The sequence below is a fragment of the Triticum urartu genome, chromosome 4, assembly GCF_003073215.2.
Source record: "Triticum urartu cultivar G1812 chromosome 4, Tu2.1, whole genome shotgun sequence".
Taxonomy (NCBI): domain Eukaryota; kingdom Viridiplantae; phylum Streptophyta; class Magnoliopsida; order Poales; family Poaceae; genus Triticum; species Triticum urartu.
The window spans coordinates 46,197,430-46,219,125 of record NC_053025.1 but is presented as its reverse complement, the minus strand read 5'-3'; positions in this window follow the sequence as shown (position 1 = coordinate 46,219,125).

The following is a 21,696-nucleotide window of genomic DNA, read 5'->3' as shown; positions in this document are numbered from 1 at the left end:
TGATCGACCTCATAGGGGTTGCACCGACGCTTCTCCCAGAATTCCTTGGCAGACATCTCTGTCATAGACTTGGCCCTTGGCTTGGGCTTGGACGCACTCATCTTCTTCATTTGAGGCAGAACACTTGATGAGGCCGCCGTTGTCTCAGAGGTGCGGTAGCGCTTGGACGTTGCACGTCCGGGGTTGACACGGCGGACTTGCTGCTCAGGATGATCATCACCTGGAACCAAACACACGAGCAGAAGAAACAACACAAAAGAAAGAGCATAATCCTCCAAACAAGAGAACATGGATCAAAAAGTGGTAGGAAATGATGGAATTGGGCATCCCGCGGTAGTACCGTGACCCAACCGCGGCAGTACCGCTCGAGCGGTAGTACCATGCAAGATGAGTGGTAGTACCGCTCTAGACGGGGAACGGTGGTTTACTACTGTCGTGGTCAGAACCGGCACTACCGGGGATGCCAAATTCAAAAATAAACCTACCAAACATCAATCCAAAAGTCCTAGATGCCATCTCCATCCTACTCAAGCCTCGACTTAGCCAAAAATCGAGAAAAGCAATGCCTATTGCCCCTAACAACTAGATGTGAGATCTAGGCAAAGAGAGAACGGGAACGGGGGCAATACCGTCATCCATGGCAAGAGGACGCGGTGGGGATCGACTCCACCGGAGGAACTGGAGAGGGACGACACAAAGACAGCGGCCGGCCGAAGCCCTCCTGCGGCGAGACGTCGCTGGAGCGACGAGGAAGACGAGCGAGTGGGGCGAATGGGTATGGGGGAGAAAGGTAACTCCCCCGGCTCCAACATAACCCCCCATCGCCCTCCCCGTAGAGGTAATACCGCTGGGGTGGGCGGTAGTACCGCTTGACATCATCAGCGGTAGTACCGCGCACCCAGCGGTAGTACCGCTCAGCCGCAAAAAGACTGGCCAAAACGTCTTAGCTCAAGAAAAGAAACTGACTTAGAGCACGAGAGCAAACACACACGCAAAACCAACACAAAGAGGACGAGAAACACACACCTCTCCAAGAGAGGGCGGTGGTCGAGGCCACCTATGTTAGAGTCCGGAGGTATGGAGCCGTGAAGATTTTAACCTTGGGCCCATGACCATAACTCATCTTTGAAGCACAAGTACCATCAACAATGGATAAAGTGAAAGAGTTTGATTAGTTTATGCATAATGGGGGGAGGGAAGGTTCATTGAGAGAACAACACTCCCCCTATGTCCATGCCTACATCTAAACTAGACATCAAGTTGAGTATGGAGGGGTGTGAAAGGTTCAAGCAACATTGCTCGAATCAATGATATTTAGCTCATGCCTTAACTCGCGAAATCTTGCTTCATCCAAGGGCTTCATGAAGATATGTGCAAGGTTATCATGAGTGTTGACATAGTTGAGCTCGATCTCCCCTCGCCTAATGTGATCCCGGATGAAGTGATATGGAATCTCAATATGCTTCGTCTTGAAGTGTTGGACCGGGTTGAGAGAAATCTTGATGGCACTTTCATTGTCACACCAAAGAGGCACTTTGTCACAAATGACACCGTAATCCTTTAAAGTTTGCCTCATCCAAAGAACTTGTGCACAACAACTACCGGCCGCCACATACTCCGCTTCGGTGGATGAGAGAGACACACAACTTTGTTTCTTGGAAGACCAACTCACCAAAGAGCAACCAAGAAATTGGCACCCTCCGGAAGTGGACTTCCTATCCACTTTGTCTCCCACCCAATCGGAGTCCGAATATCCTACAAGCTTGAAGTTTGCTCCTCTTGGGTACCATAAGCCAAAGTTTGGGGTATGAGCCAAATATCGAAAGATTAGCTTGACTGCCACAAAGTGGCTTTCCTTAGGTGCGGCTTGAAACCGTGCACAAATTCCCACACTCAACATGATATCTGGTCTAGATGCATAAAGGTAAAGCAAGGAGCCAATCATGGAGCGATATACCTTTTGATCCACCGCTTTACCATTGGGATCAATGTCAAGTTGGCACTTGGTGGGCATGGGAGTGGAAGCCGGCTTGATATCACTTAGCTTGAATCTCTTGAGAATGTCTTGAGTGTATTTGGTTTGGTTGATGAAGGTTCCTTCTCTTCTTTGTTTGACTTCGAAGCCAAGGAAGAGCTTCAACTCTCCCATCATGGACATCTTGAACTTGGAGGTCATGAGCGTAGCAAATTCCTCATTGAAAGCTTTGTTAGGGGAACCAAAGATAATATCATCAACATATAGTTGGCACACAAACAACTCCCCTTTGACCTTCTTAGTAAAAAATGTGGGGTCAATTTTCCCAATTTCAAAACCATGATCTTGCAACAACTCGGTAAGGTGGTCATACCACGCACGTGGGGCTTGCTTAAGGCCATAGAGTGCCTTATCGAGTTGATACACATGATCGGGAAAGTAGGGATCCTCGAACCCGGGGGGTTTCTTGACATATACCAACTCATTAATAAGACCATTAAGAAAATCACTCTTCACATTCATTTGTTGTAACTTAAAGTTATGATGAGAAGCATATGCAATCAACATGCGAATGTATTCAAGGCGTGCAACGGGACCAAAGGTTTCACCGTAGTCGGTACCCTCGACTTGGGAGTAGCCTTGTGCTACCAAACGAGCCTTGTTGTGAATGATAATCCCATGAGCATCTTTCTTGTTCTTGAATATCCACTTGGTTCCAATGACATTATGGTTCCCCGTTGGCCTTGGCACCAATCTTCGCACCTTGTTGTGCTCGAAGTTGTTGAGTTCTTCATGCATGGCATTGAGCCAATCCGGATCTTCGAGCGCCTCATAGACCTTTTGGGGTTCAACATAAGAGACAAATGTGTGATGTTCACAATAGTTTGCTAATTGTCTACGAGTGCTTACCCCCTTTCTTAAGCTTCCAAGCACATTTGTCATGAGATGGTCTTTGGTGGATAGCTTGGATGCGATCTTGGCGGCACGACACTCTAATTCCTCCTCTGGAGAGAGCTGAGGAGCGTTAACTTGATCATCTTGAGCGTCGTCTTGATCTTTTTCGTGATCTTGAGCTTTCTCTTGATCTTGAACATGCTCGGTGGTGAGAACTTGACCTTGGGTATCACTTGATGTTACAACACCATCTTGAGATTGACCTTGCCCTTGATCTTGTTCTTGAGGTTAAGGGCCTTCACTTTGTTCTTCGGAAGCGTGTGGGCCTTGGGTTGGTGATGGCTCTACTTGAGTGGAGCATTGTCCTTCTCCTTCGGCCACAAGGGGTTCCTCAATGGGTAGGATAAAACCAACACCCATTCTTCTTATGGCTTGAGGAGGAATTTCATCACCTACATCACAAGTGCCACTTTGATCCACTTGGGAGCCGTTATTCTCATCAAACTCCACGTTACACGTCTCCTCAATAAGCCCCGTGGACTTATTGAGGACACGGTAAGCATGAGAGTTTGTAGCATAACCAACAAATATGCCCTCATAAGCTCTGGCCTCAAATTTAGACAAATGAACACCTTTCTTCAGAATGAAACACTTACACTCGAACACCCGGAAGTACTTGAGGTTGGGCTTGTTACCGGTGAGTATCTCATATGGAGTCTTGTTCAAGCCTTTGCGGAGATAGAGCCGATTTGATGCATGACACGCGGTGTTGATGGCTTCAGCCCAAAAGTTGTATGGAGACTTGAACTCCGCCATCATGGTCCTTGCTGCATCCATCAACGTCCAGTTCTTCCTCTCCGCTACAACATTTTGTTGAGGGGTGTATGGTGCGGAATATTGATGCTTGATCCCCTCATCACTAAGAAACTCATCCAAGATGTAGTTCTTGAACTCGGTGCCGTTGTCACTTCTTATAGTCAAGATCTTTGCATTGTGTTGACGTTGGGCTTCATTTGCAAAGTCAATGACGGTTTGTTGGGTCTCGCTCTTCCTCTTGAAGAAATATACCCCAAGTGTATCTTGAATAATCATCTACAATCACCAAGAAATACTTTCTACTCCCAAGAGTATAAAAGGATGGAGGCCCAAAGAGATCCATATGAAGGAGCTCCAAAGGCCTCTTTGAGTAGATGATAGTCGTGGGAGGGTGAGCCTTCTCATGTAGCTTTCCTTCGATGCAAGCACTGCAAGCACGATCTTTAGCAAAACTAACATTTGTTAGTACACAGACATGGTCCCCCTTGAGAAGACTATGCAAACATCTCATATTGACGTGGTCTAGACGGTGATGCCAAAGCCATCCCACGTCAACTTTAGCCATTAGGCATGTCGCGGTCTTAGTGGGTCGCTCCAAAAAGTTAATCACATAGAGACCGTTCTCGACATGCCAAACAAAGGCTACTTTAAGAGTCTTGCTCCACAAGAGGGCCACGGTATCAATATCAAAGAAAGTGGCAAAGCCCATGAGTGCAAGTTGATGAACGGAAAGTAAATTGTATGCAAGGGACTCAACAAGCATGACATTCTCAATCGTGAGATCATGAGAAATGACAACCTTGCCAAGCCCCAATACCATGGAGGACGAGGCATCACCCCACTCGACATTGGTGGGCATAGATGGAGTCTTGTGAACATCCACCACCAAGTCCTTGCTTCCGGTCATATGATTAGTGGCTCCACTATCGACCAACCATGAACCCCCACCGGAAGCAAACACCTACAAGAGATCAATGCTTGGTTTTAGGTACCCATTTAGTAATGGGTCCTTTAATGTTGGTAATGAGGGTCTTAGGAACCCAAATAGACCATTCAATGTACTCATAAGGAGAGTGATACGTCCATTTTGCATCATGCTTTTATATCGATATTTATTGCATTATGGACTGTTATTTCACTTTATGTCACAATACTTATGGCTATCCTCTCTTATTTTACAAGGTTTACATAAGGAGGGAGAATGCCGGCAGCTGGAATTCTGGGATGGAAAAGGAGCAAATATTAGAGACCTATTCTGCGCAACTCCAAAAGTCCTAAAACTCCACGGAACATCTTAAAATAAAGAAACAAAAATCCTCGCCAAAGATGAAGGCCAGGGGGCCACACCCTGCTCACGAGGGTGGGGGGCGCCCCCCTAGGGCGCGCCCCCTACCTCATGGGCCCCCTGGTGGCTCTCCGACGTCCATCTTCTCCTATATGAAGTCTTTCGATGAGAAAAAAAGAAGCAGGAACTTTTCGGGATGAGACTCCGCCGCCATGAGGCGGAACCTTGGCGGAACCAATCTAGAGCTCCGGCAGAGCTGTTCTGCCGGGGAAACTTCCCTCCGGGAGGGGGAAATCATCACCATCGTCATCACCAACGCTCCTCTCATCGGGAGAGGGCAATCTCCATCAACATCTTCACCAGCACCATCTCATCTCCAAACCCTAGTTCATCTCTTGTATCCAATTCTTGTCTCAAAGTCTGGGATTGGTGCTAGTAGGTTGCTAGTAGTGTTAATTACTCCTTGTAATTGATGCTAGTTGGTTTATTTGGTGGAAGATCATATGTTCAGATCCTATATGCATATTATTACCCCTCTGATTATGAACACGAATATGCTTTGTGAGTAATTACGTTTGTTCCCGAGGACAAGGGAGAAGTCTTGCTATTAGTAGTCATGTGAATTTGGTATTAGTTTGATATTTTGATAAGATGTATGTTGTCTAGCCTCTAGTGGTGTTATGTGAACGTCGACTACATAACACTTCACCATTATTTGGGCCTAGAGGAAAGCATTGGGAAGTAATAAGTAGATGATGGGTTTCTAGAGTGACATAAGCTTAAACCCTAGTTTATGCGTTGCTTCGTAAGGGGCTGATTTGGATCCACATGTTTCATGCTATGGTTAGGTTTACCTTAATACTTTTGTTGTAGTTGCGGATGCTTGCAATAGAGGTTAATCATAAGTGGGATTCTTGTTCAAGTAAGAACAGCACCCAAGCACCGGTCCACCCACATATCAAATTATCAAAGTATCGAACGTGAATCATATGAACATGACGAAAACTAGCTTGACGATATTCCCATGTGTCCTCGGGAGCGCTTTTCCTATTATAAGAGTTTGTTCCGGCTTGTCCTTTGTTACAAAAAGGATTGGGCCACCTTGCTGCACTTTATTTACTTTTGTTACTTGTTGCTCGTTACAATCTATCTTATCACTAGTCATGTGAATTTGGTATTAGTTTGATATTTTGATAAGATGTATGTTGTCTAGCCTCTAGTGGTGTTATGTGAACGTCGACTACATAACACTTCACCATTATTTGGGCCTAGAGGAAAGCATTGGGAAGTAATAAGTAGATGATGGGTTTCTAGAGTGACATAAGCTTAAACCCTAGTTTATGCGTTGCTTCGTAAGGGGCTGATTTGGATCCACATGTTTCATGCTATGGTTAGGTTTACCTTAATACTTTTGTTGTAGTTGCGGATGCTTGCAATAGAGGTTAATCATAAGTGGGATGCTTGTTCAAGTAAGAACAGCACCCAAGCACCGGTCCACCCACATATCAAATTATCAAAGTATCAAACGCGAATCATATGAACGTGATGAAAACTAGCTTGAGGATATTCCCATGTGTCCTCGGGAGCGCTTTTCCTATTATAAGAGTTTGTTCCGGCTTGTCCTTTGTTACAAAAAGGATTGGGCCACCTTGCTGCACTTTATTTACTTTTGTTACTTGTTGCTCGTTACAATCTATCTTATCACAAAACTATCTGTTACCACTTATTTCAGTACTTGCAGAGAATACCTTGCTGAAAACCGCTTATCATTTCCTTCTGCTCCTCGTTGGGTTCGACACTCTTACTTATCGAAAGGACTACGATAGATCCCCTATACTTGCGGGTCATCAAGACTCTTTTCTGGCGCTGTTGCCGGGGGGTGTAGCGCCTTTGGTAGGTGGAATTTGGTAAGGAAAAATTTATATAGTGTGCTGAAATTTACTGTCACTTGTTACTGTGGAAAGTAATTCTCTGAGGGGCTTGTTCGGGGTATCTTCACCCCGTCTAGTAGAGCAAAGAGTTGCTCCTCAACCTACTGAACCTATTGAAAATGAAACTCCTTTTGAATTTCCTTCGGGTATGATGGAAAGACTGCTAGCTAACCCTTTTACAGGAGATGGAACAAAGCATCCTGATGAGCACTTAATATATGTGGATGAAGTTTGTGGATTATTTAAGCTTGCAGGTATACCCGATGATGTTGCTAAGAAGAAGGTCTTCCCTTTATCTTTGAAGGGAGACGCATTGATATGGTATAGGCTATGTGATGATATGAGGTCATGGGACTATAAAAGATTGAAGTTGGAATTTCATCAAAAGTATTACCCTATGCATCTTGTTCATCGTGAGCGCAATTATATATATAATTTCTGGCCTCGCGAAGGAGAAAGCATCGCTCAAGCTTGGGGGAGGCTTAAATCAATGTTATATTCATGCCCCAATCATGAGCTCTCAAGAGAAATGATTATTCAAAATTTATATGCTCGGCTTTCTGATAACAATCGCACCATGTTCGATACTTCTTGTGCTGGCTCTTTTATGATGAAGACTATTGAATTCAGATGGAATTTATTGGATAGAATTAAACGCAACTCTGAAGATTGGGACCTCGACGAAGGTAAGGAGTCAGGTATAACACCTAAGTTTGATTGTGTTAAATCTTTTATGGATACCGATATTTTCCGTAAGTTTAGCACTAAATATGGACTTGACTCTCAGATAGTAGCTTCTTTCTATGAATCTTTTGCTACTTATGTTGATCTCCCTAAGGAGAAGTGGTTTAAATATCATCCTCCCATAGAAGTAAAAGTAGCTGCACCTATTAAAGTTGAAGAAAAGACTGTCACTTATAATGATCCTATTGTTCCTACTTCTTATATTGAGAAACCACCTTTCCCTGTTAGAATAAAGGATCATGCTAAAGCTTCAACTGTTGTTCGTAAAAGCAATATTAGAACTTATACACCTCCTAAGCAAGTTAAAGTAGAACCTAATATTGCTATTGTTAAAGATCTCTTGTCTGATAATATTGATGGGCATGTTATTCAGTTCGAAGGTGAAACTGCTAGAATTGCTAAACCTTGTGCTAAAGATAAACATAGACATGTAGTAGGCGTGCCTGTTATTTCTGTTAAAACAGAAGATCATTGTTATCATGGCTTATGTGATATGGGTGCGAGTGCTAGTGTTATACCGCATACTTTATACGAAGAAATTAAGAATGAAATCACACCTGCTGAGTTAGAAGGTATTGATGTCACAATTAAACTTGCCAATAGAGATACTATTTCACCAATTGCAATTGTTAGGGATGTTGAAGTCTTGTGTGGGAAAACTAAATATCCTGCTGATTTTCTTGTTCTTACTTCTCCGCAAGATAGCTTTTGTCCCATTATATTTGGTAGACCCTTCTTGAACACTGTTAATGCTAGGATAGATCGCGAAAAGAATGTTGTTACTATTGGCTTGGATGATATGGTTCATGAGTTTAATTTCTCTAAATTTAGTAAACAACATCGTGAGGAAGAATTACCTAGTAAGGATGAAATTATTGGTCTTGCTTCTATTGTCGTACCTCCTAGTGATCCTTTAGAACACTATTTGCTAGACCATGAAAATGATATGTTCATGAATGAAAGAAGGGAAATAGATGAAGTATTCTTTAAACAGGAACCTATTCTGCAACACAATTTGCCTGTTGAAATTTTAGGGGATCCTCCTCCACCCAAGGGTGATCCCGTGTTTGAGCTTAAACTCTTGCCTGATAATCTTAAGTATGCTTATCTTGATGAAAAGAAGATATATCCTGTTATTATTAGTGCTAACCTTTCAGAGCATGAAGAATAAAGATTATTGAAAACTCCGAGGAAGCATCGTGCTGCTATTGGATATACTCTTGATGATCTTAAGGGCATTAGTCCCACTCGATGTCAACATAAAATAAATTTGGAAGCAGATGCCAAACCAGTTCGTGATCCTCAACGACGTCTGAATCCTAAGATGAAAGAAGTGGTAAGAAAAGAAATACTAAAGCTTCTGGAGGCACGTATAATCTATCCCGTTGCTGATAGTGAGTGGGTAAGTCCTGTTCATTGTGTCCCTAAGAAGGGAGGTATTACTGTTGTTCCTAATGATAAAGATGAATTGATTCCACAAAGAATTATCACAGGTTATAGGATGGTAATTGATTTCCGCAAATTAAATAAAGCTACTAAGAAAGATCATTAACCCTTACCTTTTATTGATCAAATGCTAGAAAGATTATGCAAACATACACACTATTGCTTTCTAGATGGTTATTCTGGTTTCTCTCAAATACTTGTGTCGGCTAGAGATCAATCAAAAACTACGTTTACATGCCCTTTTGGTACTTTTGCTTATAGATGTATGCCTTTTGGTTTATGTAATGCACCTCCTACCTTTCAAAGATGCATGATGGCTATATTCTCTGACTTTTGTGAAAAGATTTGTGAGGTTTTCATGGACGACTTTTCCGTCTATGGTTCCTCTTTTGATGATTGCTTGAGCAATCTTGACCGAGTTTTGTAGAGATGTGAAGAAACTAATCTTGTCTTGAATTGGGAAAAGTGCCACTTTATGGTTAATGAAAGTATTGTCTTCGGGCACAAAGTTTCTGAAAGAGGTATTGAAGTTGATAAAGCCAAGGTTGATGCTATTGAAAAGATGCCATGTCCCAAGGACATCAAAGGTATAAGAAGTTTCCTTGGTCACGCTGGATTTTATAGGAGGTTCATTAAGGACTTCTCAAAAATTTCCCAGCCTCTGACTAATTTATTGCAAAAAGATATACCATTTGTGTTTGATGATGATTGTGTAGAAGCATTTGAAGTACTTAAGAAAGCATTTGTCTCTGCACCTGTTGTTCAGCCACCTGATTGGAATTTACCCTTTGAAATTATGTGTGATGCTAGTGATTATGCTGTAGGTGCTGTTCTAGGGCAAAGAGTTGATAAGAAATTAAATGTTATTCATTATGCTAGTAAGACTCTAGACAATGCTCAAAGAAATTATGCTACTACTGAAAAAGAGCTTTTAGCGGTTGTATTTGCTTGTGATAAGTTCAAATCTTATATTGTTGATTCTAAAGTAACTATTCACACTGATCATGCTGCTATTAAATATCTTATGGAAAAGAAAGATGCTAAACCTAGACTTATTAGATGGGTTCTCTTGCTACAAGAATTTGATTTGAATATTGTTGATAGAAAGGGAGCAGAGAACCCCGTTGCAGACAACTTGTCTAGGTTAGAGAATGTTCTTGATGACCCACTACCTATTAATGATAGCTTTCCTGATGAACAATTAAATTTTATAAGTACTTCTCGTAGTACTCCATGGTATGCTGATTATGCTAATTATATTGTTGCTAAATTTATACCACCTAGCTTCACATACCAGCAAAAGAAAAAGTTTTTCTACGATTTAAGACATTACTTTTGGGATGACCCACATCTTTATAAAGAAGGAGTAGATGGTGTTATTAGACGTTGTGTACCTGAGCATGAACAGGAACAGATCCTACGCAAGTGTCATTCCGAGTCTTATGGAGGACACCACACTGGAGATAGAACTGCACATAAGGTATTGCAATCTGGTTTTTATTGGCCTACTCTCTTCAAGGATGCCCATAAGTTTGTCTTGTCTTGTGATGAATGTCAAAGAATTGGTAATATTAGTAGACGTCAAGAAATGCCTATGAATTATTCTCTTGTTATTGAACCATTTGATGTTTGGGGCTTTGATTATATGGGACCTTTTCCTGCCTCTAATGGATACACACATATTCTAGTTGATGTTGATTATGTTACTAAGTGGGTAGAAGCTATTCCAACTAGTAGTGCTGATCATAACACTTCTATCAAAATGCTTAAAGAAGTTATTTTTCTGAGGTTTGGAGTCCCTAGATATTTAATGACTGATGGTGGTTCACACTTTATTCATGGTGATTTCCGTAAAATGCTTGCTAAATATGATGTTAATCATAGAATTGCATCTCCTTATCACCCTCAGTCCAGTGGTCAAGTAGAGTTGAGCAATAGAGAGCTCAAATTAATTTTGCAAAAGACTGTTAATAGGTCTAGAAAGAATTGGTCCAAGAAACTTGATGATGCATTATGGGCTTATAGAATTGCATATAAAAATCCTATGGGTATGTCTCCGTATAAAATGGTTTATGGAAAAGCATGTCACTTACCTCTCAAACTAGAACATAAGGCGTATTGGGCTATTAAAGAGCTCAACTATGATTTTAAACTTGCCAGTGAGAAGAGGTTATTTGATATTAGCTCACTTGATGAATGGAGAACCCAAGCTTATGAAAATGCCAAGTTGTTTAAAGAAAAAGTTAAAAGATGGCATGACAAAAGGATACAAAAGCGTGAGTTTAATGTAGGTGATTATGTATTGCTATACAACTCTCGTTTAAGATTTTTTGCAGGAAAACTTCTCTCTAAATGGGAAGGCCCCTATGTTATCGAAGAGGTCTATCGTTCCGGTGCCATAAAAATCAACAACTTCGAAGGCACAAACCCAAAGGTGGTAAACGGTCAAAGAATCAAACATTATATCTCAGGTAATCCCATAAATGTTGAAACCAATATTATTGAAACCGTAACCCCGGAGGAATACATAAGGGACACTTTCCGGAACGTTTCAGACTCCGAAAAGGAATAGGTATGTGGTACGGTAAGTAAACCGACTCCAAAACAATTTTTAAGGCAATATTTCTCCGTTTTGGAATATTTAGGAAAAATAGAAAAATAAGTAGCGGTCCGGGAAGGACACGAGGGACCCACGAGGGTGGTGGGCGCGCCCCCCTACCTCGTGAGGACCTCGTGTGCCTTCCGGACTCCGTTTTCTTGCACGTTACGTATTTTGGTCGGTAAAAATTCATTATATATTCTCCCGAAGGTTTTGACTCCCATATCACGCAAATTTTCTCTGTTTTTGTTTTCGAGCTATTGCTGCTGCAGATTAGAACAAGATGTCTTCTCAAGAGTCAATCGGGGAGAGCCGGGTATCTAATCCGGCACCAGAAGCAAGGACAAACAGCGACGCTGACCACTTTGGGCCAGCAACGGAGGAAGAGATGGAGGCTGACTTGATGAGAGTAGATGCCATGGAGGATGAAGAAGTCACCTCTCGCCTCCGAGCTGGGTTCACGATGGGGGAACTACAGAGCTCAGCTATTCCAAATTCAGTTATCCCTTCTAATGTTAGATTTCTTTCTTATGAAAATATGAAGAGGTGTGTCACTTGTTCTCCCGCAGCTATGCAACACCCTTGGGTGCAAGGAGCTTTAGCTGTCATAGGAAAGCTTTGTAAGGAAATAATGGACCTCAAACAACAAGTCAACAAGCTCGAGGAGGAGAACCGCATCCTGAGGGGAATAATTGTCAAGAATATTACACCGACAACAAAGAAGGAGATATAATCACATGGGTATGGGCACTCCCCTTGGCAATTGCCAAGCTTGGGGGAGGTGCCCCGGTATCGTATCACCATCACAACTCCTGTCTTTATCTTTTTTTAGTTCGATCCTATTAGTAGTATCTTGATCTAGTAGAATAAAGTTTATGGCATGATCTAGTTTTGAGTTTTGCTTTATGATCTCTCTTTGTAATCGAGTCCGTGAGCTATATATAATAAATATTAGTGTTGAGTCAAGGGCTTGATTATTTTGCCATGATCTTGGGTGAGTAAAAGAAAAGAGAAAAAGAATAAAAAGAAACAAAAAGTTCATATTGATCTTATTGAGAGTAATGACTTCACATAGAAAGAGTATGATGACTAAAAGTTGTTGGGAGTTGGCAGACATAGCTTTGGTCATTGTTGCAATTAATAGGAAGTAATAAGGAAAGAGAGGTTTTGACATATAGATATATTATCATTGACATCTTTTATGATTGGGAGCACTCATTAAAATATGACATGCTAAAGAGTTGATGTTGGACAAGGAAGACAATGTAATGAGTTATGCCTTTCTTATATCTGAGATAAAGTATGTTGTCATGGATCCTCTACCTTGTTGAGCTTGCCTTTCCCCCTCATGCTAGCCAAATTCTCAGCACTAAGTAGAAATACTACTTGTGCTTCCAAAATCCCTAAACCAATTTTGCCATGAGAGTCCACCATATCTACCTATGGATTGAGTAAGATCCTTCAAGTAAGTTGTCATCGGTGCAAAGCAATAAAAATTGCTCTAAACATGTATGATTGATTGGTGTGGGAGAAATAAGCTTTATACGATCTTGTGATGTGGAAGTAATAAAAGCGACGGACTGCATAATAAAGGTTCATATCACAAGGGGCAATATAAAGTGACGTTCTTTCGCATTGAGATTTTGTGCATCCAACCATAAAAGCGCATGGCAACCTCTGCTTCCCTCTGCGAAGGGCCTATCCTTTATTATTATCTTCTACCTTATACAAGAGTCACAGTGATCTTCACCTTTTCTTTTTCATTTTATCCTTTGGCAAGCTCAGCATGTTGGAAAGAACATGATATATATATATCTAATTGGATGTAGGGGAGCATGAACCATTATTGTTGACATTACCCCTGAGGTAAAAGGTTGTGGGGCAAAACTATAAGCCCCTATCTTTCTCTGTGTCCGATTAAAACTCCGTAACCACAAGTATTGCGTGAGTGTTAGCAATTATGGAGGACTAAATGATAGTTGAGTATGTGGACTTGCTTTTTAGCTCTGACATAGACTCTTTCCGATGTTATGATAAATTGCAATTGCTTCAATGACTGAGATTATAGTTTGTCAGATCCCAATAAGGTTTATGATTTATACTTTTGCATTGTGAATAGATCATCACTTGAACATAAGTAATCATATGACAAAATCTATATATGTTGCTGTTCTGAGAATAATCATGATGCCTTCATGTCCGTATTTTATTTTTATCGACGCCTCTACCTCTAAACATGAGGACATATTTATAGTTATCGGCTTTTCGCTTGAGGACAAGTGAGGTCTAAGCTTGGGGGAGTTGATATGACCATTTTGCATCATGCTTTTATATCGATATTTATTGCATTATGGACTGTTATTTCACTTTATGTCACAATACTTATGGCTATTCTCTCTTATTTTACAAGGTTTACATAAGGAGGGAGAATGCCGGCAGTTGGAATTCTAGGATGGAAAAGGAGCAAATATTAGAGACCTATTCTGCGCAACTCCAAAAGTCCTGAAACTCCACGGAACATCTTAAAATAAATAAAGAAAAATCCTCGCCAAAGATGAGGGCCAGGGGGCCCACACCCTGCTCACGAGGGTGGGGGGCGCCCCCCTAGGGCGCGCCCCCCCTAGGGCGCGCCCCCTACCTCGTGGGCCCCCTGGTGGCTCTCCGACGTCCATCTTCTCCTATATGAAGTCTTTTGATGAGAAAAAAAGAAGCAGGACCTTTTCGGGATGAGACTCCGCCGCCATGAGGCGGAACCTTGGCGGAACCAATCTAGAGCTCCGGCAGAGCTGTTCTGCCGGGGAAACTTCCCTCCGGGAGGGGGAAATCATCACCATCGTCATCACCAACGCTCCTCTCATCGGGAGAGGGCAATCTCCATCAACATCTTCACCAACACCATCTCATCTCCAAACCCTAGTTCATCTCTTGTATCCAATTCTTGTCTCAAAGTCCGGGATTGGTGCTAGTAGGTTGCTAGTAGTGTTAATTACTCCTTGTAATTGATGCTAGTTGGTTTATTTGGTGGAAGATCATATGTTCAGATCCTATATGCATATTATTACCCCTTTGATTATGAACATGAATATGCTTTGTGAGTAATTACGTTTGTTCCTGAGGACAAGGGAGAAGTCTTGCTATTAGTAGTCATGTGAATTTGGTATTAGTTTGATATTTTGATAAGATGTATGTTGTCTAGCCTCTAGTGGTGTCATGTGAACGTCGACTACATAACACTTCACCATTATTTGGGCCTAGAGGAAGGCATTGGGAAGTAATAAGTAGATGATGGGTTGCTAGAGTGACAGAAGCTTAAAACCCTAGTTTATGCGTTGCTTCATAAGGGGCTGATTTGGATCCACATGTTTCATGCTATGGTTAGGTTTACCTTAATACTTTTGTTGTAGTTGCGGATGCTTGCAATAGAGGTTAATCATAAGTGGGATTCTTGTTCAAGTAAGAACAGCACCCAAGCACCGGTCCACCCACATATCAAATTATCAAAGTATCGAACGTGAATCATATGAACATGACGAAAACTAGCTTGACGATATTCCCATGTGTCCTCGGGAGCGCTTTTCCTATTATAAGAGTTTGTTCCGGCTTGTCCTTTGTTACAAAAAGGATTGGGCCACCTTGCTGCACTTTATTTACTTTTGTTACTTGTTGCTCGTTACAATCTATCTTATCACAAAACTATCTGTTACCACTTATTTCAGTACTTGCAGAGAATACCTTGCTGAAACCACTTATCATTTCCTTCTGCTCCTCGTTGGGTTTGACACTCTTACTTATCGAAAGGACTACGATAGATCCCCTATACTTGTGGGTCATCAGAGAGCCAACAAATTTGGCATAAACATGTCCATCACTAGCACGGCACAACACATAAGAAGGGTTAAAGTCACCAGCTTGGTTGGAAAGGGAAGTGTTGCCCTTCTTGGCATCACCACCCTTCCTGGTGTTCTTCTTCTTCTCCTTAGTAGCACCCTCTCCCTCCTTCACAAAGGTTTGCTTGAGAGGGGGAGGTCGTTTGGTCTTGTCATTCTTCTTCTTGTTCTTGGACTCGGGTGCGTACCCAATCCCTTCCTTGGCCACAACTCCCTTTTGATTGCTCAAAAGGACGTTGAGGTTTTTCTCGCCTTGTATGCAAGAAACAAGGCCTTTCTCAAGTCGCTCCTTCAACTTAGCATTCTCCTCAACAAGATGCACATGCTCACAACATGGGTTAGTAGCATTTTCATTATCAATTAACACCATATGAGGAAATGTGGCTTTCTCCTTGGTTAGCTTTACTTTAAGTTGATCATGAGACTCTTTGAGGCTAGCATGAGTACCATTCAAGACCTTGTGAGCCTTGTCAAGTATGTCAAACTCCTCTTGGAGTCTAGCAAGATCAACCCCAAGCTTGGCCTTATTGGAGTTTAGCACACGAGAAACAACAATGGCATGATCAAGATCTTTCTTTAACTCAGCGTGATCATCGTTGTGTGACTCCTCAAGAGCCAAACGAAGACCACGCTCTTTCTCAAGAGCATTAGAGAGATCCGAAATCTCATCGGCATATTCACGACTATGCCCCTCCATCTTAGAGATGGTATCTTCATGAGCTTCGATCATGTCATTGGCTTCACCAAGTTGTTCCAAGAGAGCAACGAAGTGCTTCTTGGATTTACCCTTGAGTTTGACCATAAAGGACTCAAACTCATTCTCCTCCACATTAGGTCCATCATGTTCATCGATGCAATCCATCAAATAAGGATTATTAATGATGGTAGTTTTGATGTTGGGGGTTACCTTGTTGGTGGCTTTAGCCATGGGGCACTTGGCGGTGATGCTCTCATTGGGTGAGTCGAAGAGTGACACTCATGGAGTTGTCGCAATGGCAACGGAGGCCGTGGCAACCAACTCATCCTCATCCTCATCCTCATCATCATCCTCATTGTACTCTTCTTGTACCACCAATGCTTTGGGAGGAGTCTTCTTGGTGAAGTTGCTCTTGTTTGGGAAAGACTTGGCTTTGTCCTTTCGGATGAGCTTGCCACCATTGTCTTCCCTATTCTCATACGGGCACTCCGCAACAAAATGGCTCACATTGCCACAATTATAGAAAGTCCTCACACGTTGCTTGCCCTTTGTGCCACTTGAGTTGTTCTTGTTGAAGTTGGGCCTTTAGTTTTTCTTGCTCAAAAATTGCCTTGAGGCAAGAGCCATGTGTTCATGATAGGCATACTTTGTATCTTCGGGGTTGCCCTCCTCTTCTTCTTCTTCGTCCTCTTCTTCCACACTAACCTTGGCCTTTAATGCAAGGTTGGGCTTCTTTGCTCTTTGAGAACATAGCACCGCATTGTCGGCCGTCTTGTCCAAGATGCACATGGCCAAAAACTCATCCAACACTTCACTTGAGGACAAAGTGTGGAAGTCCGGCCTTTAACGAATGATGGAGGACATGGCCTTGTGGTAAGGCATCATTGCCTTGAGGAATTTGCGCTTGATCCAATTGTCATATGTGTCCTTGCTCCCATGATCTCGGAGTGAGACCGCAAGTTTGGTTACTCTCCAATAAAGCTCACAAGGTTCTTCATCTTCTTTCATTGCAAACTCATCGGCTTCATCTTGCACTACTTCATAGTTGGAGCGTTGAATGCTTGCACTTCCCCGATAGAGGGAGACAACACAAAGCCATGCATCTTTGGCCAAGGCAAAGGGCCGAAGATGAGGGAGATCTTCGGGTGGAATTGCATCTTGGATGATGAAGAGAGCATTCTCATTGAATTGATTATTCGCGGCTTCTCTAGGGGTGAAGTTGCTTGGATCATGCAAATAGAACCCTTCTTAAATGATTCTCCAAAGATTAGTATTCACATGATTTAAATGACGCTTAAAGCGATAAACCCAAGAATCAAAGTCCTCATTTTCCACAATCTTAGGGGGAGGACCGGCATGATTCAAATGAGTAGAGGGAATCGGTCCACCATAAACAAGTGGAGGTTCCACATGGGCAAAGATGCCGGTGCCATTCTTACCACTAGAAGAAGGAGCTTTTTCACTAGTAGCATCCCCCTTGTCGGAGTTAGCACCCGTCAGCTTTTTAGTGGGATCACCCACTTTCAACGATGCGGTGGATAGTTTAAGCCCTTCAATGAATTTAGTAAACATGCTTTCAACCACTGTCGTCATGGAGGTTTTCAATGTCTCCAAGGCCAAATTGAATTCCTCACGAGAGACCGAGGTTCCCCCATCTCCCGTAGACGAGACCGGATTCGCACCGGAGTGCTCCTCCACACGGTCTACGACGTCAACCATACTCTTCGGACGACAAAGTCCTTAAAAAGAGACGAGGCTCTGATACCAATTGAAAGGGTCAGTATAGTTGACTAGAGGGGGGTGAATAGGCAACTAACAATTTTTAGCTTTTCTTTACCAAATTAAACTTTGCATCAAAGTAGGTTGTCTAGATGTGCAACTAGGTGAGCAACCTATATGATGCAACAACAACATGCACACAAGCAAGCAAGGGAAGTAACACAAATAAGCTTGCACAAGTAAAGGTACGAGATAATCAAGAGTGGAGCCGGTGAAGACGAGGATGTGTTGCCGAAGTTCCTTCCTTTTGAGGGGAAGTACGTCTCCGTTGGAGCGTTGTGGAGGCACAATGCTCCCCAAGAAGCCACTAGGGCCACCGTATTCTCCTCACGCCCTCACACAATGCGAGATGCCGTGATTTCACTATTGGTGCCCTTGGAGGCGGTGACCGGACATTTAAAAACAAGGTTGAGGCAATCTCCACAACTTAATCGGAGGCTCCCAACAACACCACGAAGCTTCACCACAATGGACTATGGCTCCGTGGTGACCTCAACCGTCTAGGGTGCTCAAATACCCAAGAGTAACAAGATCCGCTAGGGATTAGTGGGGGAATCAAATTTCTCTTGGTGGAAGTGTAGATCGGGGCCTTCTCAACTAATCTCAAGCAAATCAACAAGTTTGATTGGCTAGGGAGAGAGATCGGGTGAAAATGGAGCTTGGAGCATTAATGGAGCTTTGGGCGAAAGGTAAGTCAACGTTGAAGAAGAAGACCCCCTTTTATAGAGGGGGGAACAATCCAACCGTTACCCCCTAAAACAGCCCCGCAGAGGGTGGTACTACCGCAGGGGGCAGCAGTACCACCGCTGGGACCAGCGGTACTACCGCCCCCCTCGTGGTACTGCCGTGCAGTCTGGGAGGGCTGGCGTATGAGCAGGAGTCAGACCCAGTGCGGTACCGCCGCGGTGGTAGGGCGGTACTACCGCTCTCGAGCGTACTACCGCTTCTACTGCCGCTGCTTAGTGACGCACAATCCGACACGAGAGGTGATCCCCTCGAATCGACGCGGTAGGAGCTCGGTACCGCAGCGGTACTGCGGCTCAGGACCCACATGCGGTACTACCGCTGGGTGCTACCTCTTGAGCACTTCGTTGGTTTTCCCCGAAGAGGAAGGGATGATGCAACAAAGTAGCGTAAGTATTTCCCTCAGTTTTTGAGAACCAAGGTATCAATCCAGTAGGAGGCTACACGCGAGTCCCTCGTACCTGCACAAAACAAATAAATCCTCGCAACCAACGCAAATAGGGGTTGTCAATCCCTATAGGGCCACTTACGAGAGTGAGATCTGATATATATGATAAGATAATATTTTTGGTATTTTTATGATAAAAGATGCAAAGTAAAATAAAGGTAAAGTAAATAGCAAAGGAAATAACTAAGTAGTAGGAGATTACTATGATGAAGATAGACCCGGGGGCCATAGGTTTCACTAGTGTGGCTTCTCTCGAGAGCATAAGTATTCTACGGTGGGTGAACAAATTACTGTTGAGCAATTGACAGAATTGAGCATAGTTATGAGAATATCTAGGTATGATCATGTATATAGGCATCACGTCCGAGACAAGTAGACCGACTCCTGCCTGCATCTACTACTATTACTCCACTCGTCGACCGCTATCCAGCATGCATCTAGAGTATTAAGTTAAAAACAGAGTAACGCCTTAAGCAAGATGACATGATGTAGAGGGATAGACTCATGCAATATGAAGAAAACCCCATCTTGTTATCCTCGATGGCAACAATACAATGAAGGAAATATGCCCTAGAGGCAATAATAAAGTTATTATTTATTTCCTTATATTATGATAAATGTTTATTATTCATTCTAGAATTGTATTAACCGGAAACATAATACATGTGTGAATACATAGACAAATAGAGTGTCACTAGTATGCCTCTACTTGACTAGCTCGTTGATCAAAGATGGTTATGTTTCCTAACCATAGACATGAGTTGTCATTTGATTAAACGGGATCACATCATTAGGAGAATGATGTGATTGACTTGACCCATTCCGTTAGCATAGCACTTGATCGTTTAGTATGTTACTATTGCTTTCTTCATGACTTATACATGTTCCTATGACTATGAGATTATGCAACTCCCGTTTGCCGGAGGAACACTTTGTGTGCTACCAAACGTCACAACGTAACTGGGTGATTATAAAGGAGATCTACAGGTGTCTCCAAAGGTACATGTTGGGTTGGCGTATTTCGAGATTAGGATTTGTCACTCCGATTGTTGGAGAGGTATCTCTGGGCCCTCTCGGTAATGCACATCACATAAGCCTTGCAAGCATTGCAACTAATGAGTTAGTTGTGAGATGATGTATTACGGAACGAGTAAAGAGACTTGCCGGTAACGATATTGAACTAGGTATTAAGATACCGACGATCGAATCTCGGGCAAGTAACATACCGATGACAAAGGGAACACCGTATGTTGTTATGCGGCCTGACCGATAAAGATCTTCGTAGAATATGTGGGAGCCAATATGAGCATCTAGGTTCCGCTATTGGTTATTGACCGGAGACATGTCTCTGTCATGTCTACATTGTTCTTGAACCCGTAGGGTCCGCACGCTTAAGGTTTCGATGATAGTTATATTATGAGTTTATAAGTTTTGATGTACCGAAGGAGTTCGGAGTCCCGGATGAGATCGGGGACATGACGAGGAGTCTCGAAATGGTCGAGACGTAAAGATCGATATATTGGACGACTATATTCGGACATCGGAAAGGTTCCGAGTGATTCGGGTATTTTCGGAGGTACCGGGGAGTTACGGGAATACGAGGAAGAAGCAATGGGCCTTAATGGGCCTTAGTGGGAAGGACCAGGAGGTGGTGCGCGCCCCTCCCAAGCCCAGTCCGAATTGGACAAGGGGTTTGGGGCGCGTCCCCTCTCTCCCTTCCTTCCCCTCTTCCCCCTCTCCCCCCTTCTCCTAGTTGGACTAGGAAAGGAGGAAACCTACTCCAACTAGGAGTAGGAATCCTACTCCCCTGGCGCGCCCCTCCTAGGACCGGCCTCCTCCCCCCTTGCTCCTTTATATACGGGGGCAGGGGGGCACCTCTAGACACACAAGTTGATCTCCAAGATCGTTCTCTTAGCCGTGTGCGGTGGCCCCTTCCACCATAGTCCTCGATAATATTGTAGTGGTGCTTAGGCGAAGCCCTGCGACAGTAGAACATCAAGATCGTCACCACGCCGTCGTGCTGACGGAACTCTTCCCCGACACTTTGCTGGATCGGAGTCTGGGGATCGTCATCGAGCTGAACGTGTGCTAGAACTCGGAGGTGCCATAGTTTTGGTGCTTGATCGGTCGGGCCATGAAGACGTACGACTACATCAACCGCGTTGTGCTAGCGCTTCCGCTATCGGTCTACGAGGGTACATAGACAACACTCTCCCCTCTCGTTGCTATGCATCACCATGATCTTGCGTGTGCGTAGGAATTTTTTTGAAATTACTACGTTCCCCAACAGTGGCATCCGAGCCTAGGTTTTATGTGTTGATGTTATATGCACGAGTAGAACCGAAGTGAGTTGTGGGCGATATAAGTCATACTGCTTACCAGCATGTCATACTTTGGTTCGGCGGTATTGTTGGATGAAGCGGCCCGGACCGACATTACGTGTACGCTTAC